This window comes from Gorilla gorilla, chromosome 5 (genome assembly GCF_029281585.2).
Source record: "Gorilla gorilla gorilla isolate KB3781 chromosome 5, NHGRI_mGorGor1-v2.1_pri, whole genome shotgun sequence".
NCBI lineage: Eukaryota > Metazoa > Chordata > Mammalia > Primates > Hominidae > Gorilla > Gorilla gorilla.
This window is the reverse complement of record NC_073229.2, coordinates 94,483,688-94,500,152: the sequence shown is the minus strand read 5'-3', so window position 1 is coordinate 94,500,152 and position 16,465 is coordinate 94,483,688. Positions and strand designations below refer to the sequence as shown.

At 38.3% G+C, this 16,465-nt stretch overlaps 1 long non-coding RNA gene across 2 annotated transcripts in view; it reads left to right on the top strand.

Annotated features, from left to right (window-relative positions):
* The window catches only part of LOC109027239 (uncharacterized), a 47,914-nt gene that overhangs the window by 22,084 nt on the left and 9,365 nt on the right, over positions 1 to 16,465 (top strand). The window contains exon 1 of one of the 2 annotated variants that reach the window (XR_008681025.1): positions 8,425 to 8,601. The exons of the other annotated variant lie outside the window; for it this stretch is intronic. This is a non-coding gene — a long non-coding RNA (uncharacterized lncRNA). Of the gene's footprint in view, positions 1 to 8,424; positions 8,602 to 16,465 lie in introns of those variants that run through there. 2 annotated transcript variants of the gene reach the window in all.

The window sequence follows — 16,465 nt, the reverse complement described above, 5'->3', positions numbered from 1 at the left end:
TTGCTGCCTAACTATGCATTCCCAAGCAATATAGTTTAGTTTTGCCTGTATTTAACTTTTATAAATGGAATCATAGTATTTATGTTACTGTGTCTTGCTTCTTTTGCCCAATATTATATTCCATTAGATTCATCCATGTTACCCTACATAGGTGTTCTCCTTAAGCTTGTAAATGTTTCTTACATGATCTAGCTGCCATGTTTTGTAATTTCTGCAGCACTCTAGGGATGGGAGGTATCAATAATTCTACTTTGGTATGTATGTAATTGTAATTAGCCTGGCCCATTTTAATTAGCTTGGCCCTTCCACCATATGATAATACTTAAAAAAATTATAGAATGTATTGAGTATATACCATGTTCTAGGATTTTATGAAGCACTGTTCATGTGCTATTGCTGTACTCAAGATCATGCTGCCTAGTATGTAGCTTTAGCATACCTTTTTATAGACAAGAAACTGAAATTCAGAAAGAAAAAGTAAATTCAGAGTGTAGCCTTTCTGATATTTCATTATTAGGAACACTTTTTTTTTAAACTATTTTAGTCATATTAAGGGAGTGAGTAAACTTGCCATCTTATAGTAATCTTTTTCCATCTCACAAGCTCTTGGTATTTTGCTCTAATGATCCATTAGTGCTTGCATACAGATAAGAAACTGAAATTCAGAAAGATGAAGGTAACAGCTCTAACAGCCTTTCTTCTATTATTCCCACAGTGCTTACTTCCTTCTGTCTGTGGCATCTATAGAATATTGTCCGTGAACTTCTTTTCATGGGAGTAATAGATAGGTGACCTCCCATATTGTAGGAACCCAGAAGGGCAGTCTAAACAGTAAGGGTGTAAGCGTGGGAAGAGCACAGAACTAAGGATTAGGCTGCATCAGTTCTACACCTGATTGTCATTATCTAGCTAAGTGACCCTGAGTAAGTCACTTACCCTGTCTGGGGCTCAGTCTCATCATGTATAAGTGAGGGTGTTGGTCAGTAATTTTCAAACTGAAGTTCAAAGACTATCTTGAGTTCTTGTTTTAAATGCAGGTTTCTGAGCCTCATTGAAACCTCCCAGCCTGGGAATTTGTGTATTTAACAAGCTCCCCAAGAGATTCTGATGCTCACCATAAGTGAGAACCCGTGGAGTTGGTAGTGGCCCAAACCCCACTGGTTTTAAAATTCTAAGATAAAATTTGAAGTTCTGGAACTTTAGGGTTTTTCATCAGCGCTACGGGCCTACTTATTTCAGAGTTCTGTGAGTTTTGTTAATAGAAGGAAATACAAAGTCATTAAACTTCATGATGCTAAATAAACAGTGGTTATCATTGCTATGGGCAAACAGCAATAGCACATGTTGAGGATGCTAGTTATCAAAATAGCTTGGGATTGTTTGATGTTCATGAACTGAGTAAAAATAAAATACTGCCTCTGTGAAATTATGTCCACGTCATTAAAACTATTAATACAATGTTGCAGGAAAAAGCAGCTTAGTCTCTCTACAAGACATAGCAGTATGAGTACAGCTAACAATGGATAATATGTACAGTGCCATGCAGTCTTATTAGGTAAATTAAGTAGTTGTAGTCTCAAAACAACTTTAAAAGTCAGCTAATTTAATTACAAAATATGCTAAATATATCACCCAACAGATTGGAGACAGTCTGGTTGGCTGATTTATTTTTACCTTGATATTACATTTCTTACATGTTTAAAAAATTCTTTTGTGACCATTTAGGGAGGAAAAAAGTCTCCTTGTGTAACATTTAGTACTTTCCTGGGTCTATTCTTTATATTCTGAGGAACTGGAGTCACTCAATTAATTACTATAATGTTTTGTGTTTTCTTTTTCACAGGAATAACTAACCTCAAATTTGTAACCGTTCTGCTTTTTGCCACCCAACATATCCTGCAGTGGCTCTCAAACCTGTACCTGAGGAAAGTGGTCCACTCCCACCAGTGAGAAGACTCACGGGGCAGCAGGGATTCTTAGCTAGAGGGCATAGCCATTGAAGGAGATGAAAACGGAATCTCCTGGAGGGTGTGTGATTTCAAAAAGCTCCCCAGGTATTTTTCCACAGTGCTCCAATTGCAAAGCTGAGTCCAAAACCTGTCAATTAGCATCGTTTTCATACTGAATAGTAGGTTAGAAACCTTAATACAGGAGTCGTTTATCCTGTATAAACTAGATGTTAGTATCTGAAGTAAACAGAGAACTTCACTATCAAAAGTATGTGAATGATTGGTCAAGAGTGATACTAGATTCAATATTATATGTTTATTAATTTCTATGTTAATATAGACCTTACAATTTATTTTCTTAACCAGTTTTCCCTTCTTGTTTCCCTTCTCCCTTCTTTCTAGCCGAGACAAGGTAAGATAAATAAAATTGTTTAGTAATTATTCTTAATTCCTCCCCCTCCTCCTCTTCTATAAAAGGCTTGTGAGTTGATTCTTGAAGGCCAGGTGAGGTTGATTACCTGAGAAAAGTCAGATGGTTTATCAGTCAGAAGGGAGGGCATACTCAATGACTTGGACAGTGAGAAGTCCATCTTGGCTAAAGCATGGAAGGAGATGGTTATGGAATGTCTAGGGAGAACCAGTCTCGACTTGGTCAGATGTCAGGCTGAAGAGGGAATAAGAGTAAATGAGGAACTCTAGAAGTTTTTTGAGTGACTTAATGACATAAGGTAACTGGTGTTCTAGAAAATTATTCTGGCAGCAGGATGGAGGATGGCTTGGAGAGAAGAGCAAAAAGAAGCAGGGAGGGTTGTTGGGAAGATGGAAACAGGTCTGAGACAAACAAAGAAGTCTTGACAGCACTTGAGCAACTGAAGAAAAGGGAGGAAGGGTGAGTTTTGAAAATAATTTGAATCAAATATCAATAGGACATATTTGCTGTTGGATTGCGAGAATAGGGAGAAGATAAAGACTCAAGATCTTCAATCTGGGCCTCTTCCCTCTATCCTGCCTTCTTCACATATTGCCATTTTCTCTCTCTTCCTAACTACCAAACTTCTTGAAAGAGTTGTTCTCACTTAGTGTGTTCACAATCTTACTTCTCTCTCACCACTTTAATGAAATGGTTCTGGAAAAGGTCATAAATGACTTAACTTATAAATGGAGTGGCCTCTTTTCAGTCCTCATTCTCCTAGCACCCTACGGAGCATTTGGGAATATTGACTTCTCTCTTCATCCTAAAACATTTGCTTCCATGGGCTTTTATAACGTTGCACCTATTTGTCTCTTCTCCCACACCTCTGATTACCTTTTAAAATCTTTGAATGGCTCTTCTCATTCTGTTAACATCTTATATATGTGGGTCCTCGGAATTTTATTCTTTTTTTTTTTTTTTTTTTTTTTCTGAGACTGGGTCTCGCTCTGTCGCCCAACCTGGAGTGCAGTGGAGTGATCTTGGCTCACTGCAACCTCTGCCTCCCAGGTTCAAGTGATTCTCCTGCCTCAGCCTCCCAAGTAGCTGGGATTACAGGCACGTGCCACCACACCTAGCTAATTTTTGCATTTTTTGGTAGAGATGGGTTTTCACCATGTTGGCCAGGCTGGTCTCAAACCTCTGACCACAAGTGATCTGCCCACCTCGGCATTGCAAAATGCTGGGATTACAGGCATGAGCCACCATGCCCAGCCCAGAATTTTATTCTTACTCTTCTTATCACCTCATTCCCTGAATCCCCCACACCACTGCCAAATTCTAAGTCATCAACTTCTATAACTTTGCCTATCATTTACAGCAAATCCCAAAATTACAGCTTATGCCCAAATGGCTCTCCTGAAGTATAGACTTGTAGTTTCCATTGCCTTCTGAATGTCTCTACTTGGATGACTCATAATCATTTCAAAATCACGATGTTCAAAATCAAATTTCATATATCCTCCACCCACACAAAAAACAACAAAACCCACTTTTCCTTCTCCATTTCCTATCTCAGTTAATGATATTGCTCTCCAATTATATGACTAAGCTAAATCTGTCCATGCTTCTCCATTAAACACCCATATATGGTTTGTTTTGTGTTATCCTCTTGACTCTCCATACTCCGTATCTACTGCCATTGCCTTTTTCCAGGTCTATGTAGTTTCCCACTGAGACTCCTCCTAACTCATCCCAGTTCATCTAGTTGCTCTACACTCTAATCTATCTTCCACATCATCACCAGAGATATTTTTCTAAAATAAATCTGATGATTTTACTCTTCTTCTTACAAATAGACTGCCAATCTCCTTGGCCTTGGGGGAAAATCTAAATGTCTCCTCAAGGCATTCATGGGATGATCTGACTTGAACTGGCCTTTCCAGACTTATCTCCCAACAATGCTCAAATGCTCAGTCTCTGCTTCATTTGTGTTAAATGATTGTGTCACTCTCTTTCCTGGCTCTGTGACTTTGCACATCTCATTCCTTCAGTTTTTCCCCTGAATTCTTCCTAATAAACATCTATTCTCTTGTCAATGAGCAAGACACAGGAAACTTGAAATTTTCTGAGCATTCAGATTCAAGAGGATTAATTTGTATGTTACACACATAGTATCACTGTAAATGAACTTTGAACCAACTTATTAATTTACAATGAAATGTATAATTCTAGCAACTTTTTTTTGAGACAGGGACTTGCTCTGTTGCCCAGGCTGGAGTACAATCACATGATCATAGCTCACTGCAGCAGTGACCTCCCAGGTTCAAGAGATCCTCCCACTTCAGCCTCCCAAGTAGCTGGGACTATAGGCATTCACCACGACACCTGACTAGTTTTTTAAAAATTATTATTTATTTTTAGTAGAGACAAGGTTTCACTATGTTGTCCAGGCTGGTCTTGAACTCTTGGGCTCAAGTGTTCCTTTTGTCTTGGCCTCCCAAAGTGTCAAGCAAATTTTAAATTTTATACTTTTAACTCAGAATAAAATAAATAACCTAAATGTAAGACCTAAAACCATAAAACTCCTAGAAAAAAACATAGGGAAAAATCTCCTTGACATCGACCTTGGCATTGATTTCTTGGATATCACACCAAAAGCTCGGGCTATAAAAGTAAAAATAAATACATTAGACTACATTAAACTAAAAAGCTGTACAGCAAAGGAAACAGTCAACAAAATGAAAAGGCAATCTATAGATTGGGAAAAAATATTTGCAAGCCATATATTTGATATAGGGTTAATATCAAAAATGTATAAAGAACTTATGCAACTCAAAAGCAAGAAAACATATAAGCTGATTTAAAAATAGGCAAAGTACCTGAATAGACATTTCTCCAAAGAAGACACAAAAATGGCCAAGAGGTCTATGAAAAGGTATTCAACATCACTAATCATCAAGGAAATCCAAATCAAAATCACTATGAGATATCATCTCACACCTGGTAGGATAGCTGTTAACAAAAAGCCAAGAGATAACAAGTGTTGGCAAGGGTGTGAAGAAAAGGGAACTTTTGCACACTGTTGGTTGGAATGTAAATTGGTACAACCATTATGGAAAACAATATGGAAGTTCCTAAATAAATAAAAAATGGAATTACCATATGGCCTAGCAATCTCTCTTTTGGGGTATATACACAACAGAAATGAAAGCACTACCTCTTAAAGATATCTATACTCCCATATTCATTGCAGCATTATTCACAATAGCCAGGATATGAAAACAACCTAGGTGTCTGTCAGCAGATGAATGGATAAAGAAACTGTGGTATACGTTTATACAATAGAATATTATTCAGCCTTAAAAAAGGAGGAGATCCTGCCATTTCCCACAACATGGATGGACCTGGTAAGTGAAACAAGCCAGACAAAACAAAAGAAAAATATTGCATGATTTCACTTATATGTGGAATCTTAAAAAAAAGGTCAAATATATGGAGATTGAAACTAAAACAGTGGCTACTAGGCTCAGGTGGAGGGGAGAAAATTGGGAGACGCAGGTTTAAAGTTCTTCATAGATAGTAGCAGATATGTAGGCTGACCAAGTCTAAAGGTCTAATATATAGCATGAGGACTATATTAAATAATGGTGCATTGTATTCAATATTTTTGCTAAATGAGTAGATTATAGCTGCTCTTGCCACAGGAGGGAAAGGTGGATAACTATGTGAGATGATGGATGTGTTAATTTGTTTCACTATAGTAACCATTTTACTGTACATATGTATCTCATAACATCATGCTGTATACCTTAAATATGCACAATAAAATTTATTCTAAAAATTTTTTTGAGACAAGGTCTTGCTCTGTCACCCAGGCTGGAGTGCAGTGGTGTGAACATGGCTCACTGCAGCCTTGACTTCCTGAGCTCAAGCGATCCCCCTGCTTCAGCCTCCTGAGTAGATGGGACTACAGGCTTGTGTCATCATGCCTGGCTAATTTTTAAATTTTTTGTAGAGACAAAAATCTCCCTATACTGCCCAAGCTGGTCTCAAAATTTTGGGCTCAAGTGATCCTCCTCGTTCCACCCCCAAAGTGGTAGGATTACAGGTATAAGCCACCATGCCCATACCTCAAAATTTTAAAAAAGAAGAAAAAATGTTTATGGTTGCTACTACGGGAGCTTGCTTCTTACAGGAAAATCTCCATGGGAAGTGACATTATACTTAAGTTATTAATTGGGCATAGATCGGCATAAGAGGACTAAGTTGGATGATCCTCATGGCCCACCAAGCCAAGAAAGCCTCATCATTCATCAGTGTTGTAAGAAGGTATATGTCAAGCAGGCAGACTATGAAAACATAGCTAGGATTTTGTCTATTGGGGATAATTCTAGAGATAGATTAGAAATGTCATTGCTCCCTTTTTCTAGAATGCAGAGCAAACTGTGTCCCTCTGGTACCACATTCTCTCCTTATAGTCATGAAACCAGAACTTCCCAGGTTTATTTAGCTGTACAGTCATGCGTCACTTAATGACAGGAGTACATTCTGAGAAATGCATTTGTTAGGTGACTTACTTGTGTGAACATCACAGAGTGTACTTAAACAAACCTAGATGGTATAGCCTACTATATGCCTGGCTACAGGTATAGTCTATTGCTTGTAGGCTACAAACCTGTGTAGTATGTTACTCTACTGAATACTGTAAGCAATTGTAACACAATGGTAAGTAATTGTGCATCTAAACATATGTAAATGTAGAAAAAGTATAATACAAATAAGGTATAAAAGATAAAAAATGGGCCAGGCATGGTGGCTCACACCTGTAATCCCAGCACTTTGGGAGGCCAAGGCAGGAGGATCACTTGAGGTCAGGAGTTTGAGACCAGCCTGGCCAATGTAGTGAAAACCCATCTCTACTAAAAATAGAAAACTTAGCCAGGTGTTGTGGCAGGTGCCTGTAATCTCAGCTACTTGGGAGACTGTGGCAGGAGAATCACTTGAGCCAAAGAGGTGGAGGTTGCAGTGAGCCAAGATCGCACCACTGCACACTACTCCAACCTGGGTGACAGAATGAGACTCTGGGAAAAAAAAAAAAAAAGATTAAAAAAAGTACACCTATATAGGGCACTTACCATGAATGAAGCATGCAGGACTGGCCGTTGCTGTGGGGGATTGAGTGGGTGAATGGTGAATGAATGTGAAGATCTAGGACATTACTGCTTACTACTGTAGACTTTATAAACACTGTACACTTAGGCTACACAAATTTATTTAAAATTTTTTATTTCTTCAATAATAAGTTAACCTTAGCTTACTGTAATTTTATTGCTTTATAAACTTTTTAATTTTTAAACTTTTTGACTCTTTTGTAATAATCCTTAGCTTAAACACAAACACACTATATAGCTGTACAAAAACATTTTTATATCCTTATCCTATAAACTTTTTTCTATTTTAACTTTTTTTGATTTTTTACTTTTTAAACTTTTTTAAAATTAAAAATGAAGACACAGAGACACACATTAGCTGGGGCCTACACAGGGTCAGGATCATCAATATCACTGTCTTTCACCTCCACATCCTGTCCCATAAGGTCTTCAGGGGCAGTAGTGTGCATGGAACTGTCATCTCCTATGGTAACAATGTCTTCTTCTGGGATACCTCCTGAAGGACCTGACTGACGTTGTTTTATAGTTAACATTTTGTTTTAACCTCATCCCTGGTGGTACATAAACTTTAAAAAAATATATATATATGTAAATGGAGTACACCTTAAAATAACAATAAAAAGCGTAGTGTAGGAAATACATAAACTAGTAACACAGTTATACTGCACATAATTGTATGTGTTATGCTTTTTTTTTTTTTTTTTTTTTTAAGAGATGGAGTCTGGCTCTGTCGCCTGGGCTGGAGTGTGGTGGCATGATTTTGGCTCACTGCCAACCTCCGCCGCCTGGGTTCGAATGATTCTCTTGCCTCAGCCTCCTGAGTAGCTAGGACAGCAGTGCACGCCACCACGTCTGGCTAATTTTTTTGTATTTTTTTCTTTTTTAGTAGAGACCAGGTTTCACCATGTTGGCCAGGTTGTTCTCAAACTCCTAACTTCAGGCGATCCACCTGCCTCAGCCTCCCAAAGTTCTGGGATTACAGGTGTGAGCCACCGCGACTGGCCATAATGTTATGCTTTTGTAAGACTGGCAGCACAAGATTTGTTTATACCAGCATCATCACAAACTTGTAAGTAATGTGTTACGCACTACAATTTCACAATGGCTATTGTAACCGCCCAGTGGGTTCGCCTTGCCTGCTGCCTAGACAGAACTGATTTATCGAGACAAGGAATTTGCAATGGAGAAAGAGTAATTCACGCAGAGCTGCTGTGCAGGGGACTGGAGTTTTATTATTATTCAAATCAGTCTCCCCAAACATTCAGGGATCAGAGTTTTTAAAGCTAATTTGACGGGTAGTGCCTTGGGAAGTGGGGAGTGCTGATTGGTCAGGTTGGAAATGGAATCATAGGGGGTTGAAGTTAGGTTTTTTAAATGTCTTCTGTTCCTGGGTGAGATGGCAGAACTGGTTGGCCCAGATTACTGGTGTGGGTGGTGTCAGCTGATCCATCGAGTGCAGGGTCTGCAACATATCTCAAGCCCTGATCTTAGGTTTTACAATGTTGACGATATCCCCAGGAGCAATTTGGGGAGGTTCAGACTCTTGGAGCCAGAGGCTGTGTGACCCCCTGGGGAGGTTCAGACTCTTGGACCCAGAGGCTGCATGACCCCCAAACTGCAATTTCCAATCTTGTAGGTAATTTGGTAGTCCTGCAAAGGCAGACTGGACCCCAGGCAAGAAGGGGGTCTTTTCAGGAAAGGGCTGTTACCAATTTTGTTTCAGAGTCAAACCATGAACTGAATTCCTTCCCAAAATTCCTTGCTCAGGAATGAACAAGGACAGCGTAGGGGTTAGAAGCAAGATAGAGTCGGTTAGGTCTGATCTCTTTCACTGTCATAATCTCCTCAGTTACAATCTTGCAAAGGCAGTTTCACTATGACATCACTGAGTGATAGTTTTTCAGGTCCATTATAATCTCATGGGGCCACAGTCATATATACAGTTGGCCATTGACTGTAACATTGTTATGTGGCACATGACCATAATTATAAATATAGTCACTGTAATTGCAAAGTAGCTGGTTGATTTTCCTGCCTGCCCACCTCAGGAACTTGTAAGAATACTTAGCTGGATCCATGCATAAGGCTTGGTCATCACTCTATGGTATAATCAGCGGCAGCCTTCAGGACCCAGTATTTCCAAAGAAATGCAGCTCCAATTTGGAATTCTCCCACTCATGTATTGATGGAATTGCATGTCTACCACCTAATGACTAGGGTCACTATCATTTCTTGCCTGAAGTACAGCATCTGACAGGTCTCCCTTAGTCCACTTCTGCCCTCCCACAGTCCCAGGGAAGAGTTCATGCTGCAGTTTGAGACTGAAAGTAGGCTACAGGCCAAATCCTTTCTTCCTCCGTAGATACTCAGTCTGTTTTCTTTTAAGGCCTTCACCTAAGCGGAGTAGGCCCACACACATTATGAGGGATGATCTACTTTATTCTAAATCTACTGTTTACATAATAATAACATCCATAAAATACCTTCACAGGAGACTCTAGATTGATGTTTGACCAAGTACTGGGTACTTTGGCCTAGCCCAGTCAGCCCATAAAATTAACCATTACAGTTCCTCACTTTTGGTTTGTCTGGCCCTTCTCTTCATCTGGGACCTATGGAGAGCTGTTTATATAGCTGAATGTTGCTGGTAGCTTGTGTTGAACATTGTGGTTGCTTTTGTTTTTTCTGTAGCAGATACACATACAGAAGCTAGTAACTAACTTACTAGTTAATGGATTACTAACTTGTTTCTGCTTTAGCTTATTACTCAGTCCTTTCTGATCAATAGCTTATTATTGTTCCCATAGCGATGAACTCTTAACAGTCTCATATATTTTTTGAATGGATAAAGACTTGTTTAACTACACATAAGAAACACTTTAGGTTAAAAATATACATTTGAGGCCGGGTGTGATGGCTCATGCCTGTAATCCCAGCACTTTGGGAGGCTGAGGTGGGAGAATGATTTGAGGCCAGGAGTTCGAGACTAGTCTTGGCAAAATGATGAAACCCTGTCCCAACCAAAAATACACAGATTAGCTGGGTATAGTGGTGCATGCCCATAATCCCAGCTACTCGGGAGGCTGAGGTAGGAGAATCGCTTGAGCATTGGAGGTGGAGGTTGTGATAAGCCGAGATCGCGCCACTGCACTGCAGCCTGGGCAACTGAGGGAAACTGTCTCAAAACAAACAAACAAACAAACAAACAAACAAACAAACAAAAAACAAAGAAGAAGAAGAAATAAAATATACATTCAAAATTATTTCACCAAAAGTTATCTGAGATTTAACAACAACAACAATAAGAAAGTATTTTGGACTTGACTAGAAAGCAGGTATTTATTTTTTGCTCCACTATTTGCTATCCAGGTTTTCAACAGCATACTTAAAATTTTATTTTCTGAAGTACTGTTCTTCTTATTGTTATGCTTGGAAATTGCCGTTATCTGAGCAGTTGTTGGTTGGTTATTAACTCTTTTGATTTTAGCCTAGTGGAGGCCAAGGTCATGGGTTCAATTCTCACATAGTCCAGTTAGCCCCACTTGCTTTGGGGCCTGCAGCATCTCTCCTAGACTGTCTCTAGCCACTGTGCAAATGAATGTATTGGACCCACAGGGCACTGTAAAAGAATGAATAAATGTGTGCAAATCTGTAGTTATTTGTGGAAAATCAATTGGAAGTTCATACACCCTATTTACAGTATTCAGTAATGTGCACAGAAAAACGGGGAATATGAGTGCTTTTAAATTGATATCTTCACTCATTTATTTGTGTTTTTCCTTTCAAAAACAAAAGAAAAATACTCCAAGGGAAATCTCTCTTCTAGTCTTTCTCCTAGACATTTTGAAGATTTTCCTAACATTCTATATACATTTTTAAAGAGGGACCTTTCATTTTAGTACCAAAATGATCTCTCAAATTTTCCTTCAGAATACCTTCAATGAAGTAAGGAGGATGTCTGTAAGGCACATGGATATAAATATGATTTTACTTTGTGCTTCTAGAACATTTTAGGTTAGGTCATGATTTTGAAAAGTTTTAAAATATCTAGCACACAAGCAAGTGAATTTCTCATTCTGTTTCTTTCCTTTAATTTTTCTTTTTTGAAAGTAATGTTTTAAAAGTGTGATTAGCATTCTGATAAATGGTTGGGGTGGTTTTTGGTTCAATGTTAGAAATTTCACTTATGTGTTGTATAACTTAGTGTGGTTTGAATGGGGTGATTAAGAAATGACGAGAGGGACAACTGTTTGATATATCAATCTTAGGTTGTGCCTTAACAGCAATTCTTAGAACAGGTCGCCTGTCCACATATACACCATGGAATACTATGCAGCCATAAAAAATGATGAGTTCATGTCCTTTGTAGGGACATGGATGAAATTGGAAATCATCATTCTCAGTAAACTATCGCAAGAACAAAAAACCAAACACCGCATATTCTCACTCATAGGTGGGAATTGAACAATGAGAACACATGGACACAGGAAGGGGAACATCACACTCTGGGGACTGTTGTGGGGTGGGGGGAGGGGGGAGGGATAGCTTTAGGAGATATACCTAATGCTAAATGACGAGTTAACGGGTGCAGCACACCAACATGGCACATGTATACATATGTAACTAACCTGCACATTGTGCACACGTACCCTAAAACTTAAAGTATAATTAAAAAAAAAAAAAAAGAAGAGGTCGCCTGTCATTTGTTGTTTCCTATTTGTCCACAGCTAATTTTTTGCAATAGAGGCACCTCAGACTTTAAGGGTTTGAAGCTCCTTATCAGCACTACTGCTTCAGCTAATCTCTTACCAGCTTTCCTGACAGGGACAGCTTTTCAGATTTTATCAAGGTTGGTTGAGAAAGAGCCCAGGACTGTTCATCTTTTGTTGAGAACTGAACCCTAAGGGAATCTAGAATTATCTAATTATGCCATTGGGCAGTATGTAGATAAATCTTATTTCTTCTCATTTCAGTAAAACAGCTGATGGTAAAGACTCGTTAAAGTTTTGTGTCAGAATCTTGTAGCATGAATTTGTAAACTTTTAGCCATGACTTCCATAGGTTCACAGGTTGGCAAACTGGGTAACACCACATCCCTATATTTTGCAACTATTTTCACATTAGCACAGTTTCTTATGCAGCTTTTTCTTTTTTCATTCTTGTTTGTTCAATATTTTTCTAAATAATTAAAAAGTATGTTTAATGATATAAGTATTTCATGTAAAAAAAAGTCAGACATTATAGATGAAGCCCAAGTCCCCGTTGACCACTCATGTAGCTTTTCCAGAGGTAATCACAGTTATTATCAGCTGGTGTGTCTTCCCCCGGCCTTTTCTTCATGTATTCGTATACACATATGTATAGGGCATACCTACATAGGAATACAGTATGTGTGTGAATATACAGTTAAAAATATATCATTTTGTCCTTGTTTCTATTTTAGATCTTTTAGTGCCCAGAATATCTATTGTTCGAGTTTTGCTACACTTAGTTATATTTATCCATGGATTTTGTCACATTCCAGACTCCCTTTTTCTTATCAGGTTCTCACACATTTCCAGTGACAGACCTTCACAATTTCTTTTTGTTTTGGTTCTACAATATAGCACAATATGATAATGTAACTTTCATATACTTCATCTAATCACTATACATATTCTAATCTCAGCTAGAAAATTAGTGATAGTACATGCAATATTGGCCAGAAAAAAAAGCCTTTTCTTGTAGTTTCAATCACGAAAGTATTTTTAAGTGTCATGGAATACCAGTTAGGGATTTTTGGAAAGAGGAGATAAAATTTTTAAACTCCTTCCCTTTCCATGAGTCACAGAGGGTTTAATGACCTTGACGGTCTTGAGCTATCTTGGAAGATTCATACTCTGAGACAGAATCTTGTTTCATTGAATGGAAGATAGGTCAGTTGGTCAAAAATATCCTCCAATGGCCCACTATAGCCAGGCTTTAGATTTTTTCCTAATAAAAGTTGAGTTAAAGTCAGGTATTTGTAAATGGCATTATATGTTGAATGGAGTAGGGGATTGTTTCAGCCAGGACTTCTGGTTGCAAAACACCCACCCAAACCACTAGATTGTTGAATTCTAAGTCTGCATGCTCTCTTGTTTCTATGTTTTGGTCTTCCACTATCTGTCTTTATACTGGGCTGGTCTTTCCCGTCTCCTGACCCGCTACAGTTTCTTTTCCCCATAACTGCAGCATGTACTTGGCTTTGTCTCACCTTGGTATGGTTTCAAGTCCTCTCTCCGTGACTTGTCAGTTCCAGAACCTAACACTAGTGGGCTCTCTTTGTCTTTGCTTTATCAACGCTTTTATCTACTAATAAACTAGCTGGCAATCCTGATCCAATCGCGTATGTGTTGGGGGTAGGGAATGAAATTACATGGTACAAACATGGATGTCTGGGCTGGTTCCTTGGGTGAGATTATAGGTAAAGGTAGTTGTATTCATCTCTTCTCATGTTGCTAATAAAGACATATCCGAGACCACGTAATTTATAAAGGAAAGAGGTTTAATGGACTCACAGTTCCACATGGCTGGGGAGGCCTCACAATCATGGTGGAAGACAAAGGAAGAGCAAAGGGACGTCTTACATGCTGGTAGACAAGAGAGCTTCTGTAGGGGAACTCCCCTTTATAAAACCATCAGATCTCATGAGACTTATTCACTATCACGAGAACAGCATGGGAAAAACTCGCCCCCAAGATACAATTACCTCCCACTGGGTCTCTCCCACCACACGTGGGGATTATTACAATTCAAAGTGAGTTGTGGGGGACGGGACACAGAGCCAAACCTTATCAGTAGTTTTCAGAGAAGGGGCTATGGATGGGGCAAGTAATCCCAGACACGTTTACCACTAGGGACACACTCAATTATTTAAGTGAAAAGCACTTTGGTGAATATGGCAAGATAGTTGATTTTTGTTTTCTTGGAAAGAATAACTCTGTCTTTCCTCCTGTGCATAGCACATTGGTACAATAAACTAGGTATCATTCACAGCACAGGCATGGTGTGACTAAAATTATTGTAATGCAGAAACTGATGTGATGATGATAAAATTCTCCATGGGGATGAGATGGAGAAGACGAGGAAGAGAGGAAGCAGAGTTTTTCTTTTAATTTCAGTAATGTTAGGAAATTTGCAATTTCTATTTTGCAAAAATAGAAGTATGAATTATGTTTTACAGTGTAAGTACCTGGCTTCATGAATCTAACTCTTTCTCTTTCTCACCTGTATATATGATACTTCAACAAGCTCTCCTGGTTCTACCTGTAAAATATATCTTGAATTACTTCTCACCATATTCACTGGCAATATTATTTTTTGCTTAAAATTCTCCAATGTTTACCCAAAGTGATTAGATTAATAACCAAACTCCTCATTGTGATGGACAAGAGCTTATGTGAAGCCTATTGTCCAGACTTCATCTCCACCACTCTCACCCTCATCTACTATGTTCCATCACCTATCTCTATCTCTTCCTCCAACAGCTAGGCTCATTCTCACCTCCATGTGTTTTCACTTGCTGTTCCCTCTACCTAGAACTCCTTTTTCCCAGATCTTCACATAGCTCACTCCTTCTCATGTTTTTGGTATGGGTCCAAATATTACTTTCACATAGAGACCTTTGCTGACTCTCTGAGCCAAAGTAGCCCTTCCCCTCTCATAACTCTTTATTTAATCATCCTTTTGAATTTTCTTCATAGCTTTTTCACCACCAAAAATGATCTTATGCTATTTTTAGATACCTGTATTTCTTATCTCAGTCTATTCACTCTCAAGAAGGTCCATGATTGCAAGAACATTGTCTTGTTTATTGATGAATCTCCAATGCCTAGGATAATGTCTAGTTCATAACCAGCACTCTAAATATTTGCTGAATGAATGAATAAAAGAAAAAATGATGAATGCTGTCATGCTTCACATTCTGTTATGCTGTTTACAGTTGTATGTACATTTGTAGTAACATATTGGGTGGGGAACACATTTTGTAATGGGGGATCTTATGCACCCCTGAACCTCCTCAGTGTTACCATTATAAATACAAATCCTGTCTACTTCTCTAGAGACACCTGTGTTAGGTCTTCATAGGGGAATTTAACACAATCCATACTGTCTTCGGATGGCACAATAAAGAGGCCAGCAACATTGTTTTTGGAGTCAGATCTGGGTTTCAGCACAGGTTCCACAGCATACTAATTTTGCCACTCTAGGCCATTAGCTTAACCAGACATAAAGTACCTGTACCATGTTCAATAATTGGTGTTAATTGTTATGATCCCCACATTGTATAGTACTTTTCTTAAGTAATTACTAACTTTTCTTAGGTAAGTTGATGACGCATTTTGTATATCATGTGTGGTTGCTACCAGCAGATTGGTTAGTTTGAGAGACAGCACTGATGAGAAATGTTTAAAAAAAAAAGGTTCCAGGTAAATTGGACCACTTAGCCAGATGCTTTTTCAATATATGTAGTCTTCCAAACAAGTTTTCTTACATTAACAACTTTTATCAAGAAGCAAATAGACATCAACAAGCATTTAGTAAATTTACTAGTGTCCTGTATTATGAAATCTCAGAATTTTGTAGTTTGTAAATAAAATATATGAAGCAAAATGAAGGTAGAGATACATAACTGGATTTTTCAAAACAAAAATTAAACAGGTTTGTATGTTTATTCATTTATCAACATTTTATTGCATATCTACTGATGCTAGGCATAGAGTTGTGTTGAAATCACAAACTTATTTGAAATGTATAACGTTTGAATGTTTGAGCCTCAGTAAAGCATCTGGTATAATACTTCTTAATTTTACTTTCAAACGATGCAAATTATTTAAGATACAAAATGTTGCTTGGACCAAGACAATTCAGTAATTGGGCAATAATAGTCTTCAACAAATAATGGTGGGACA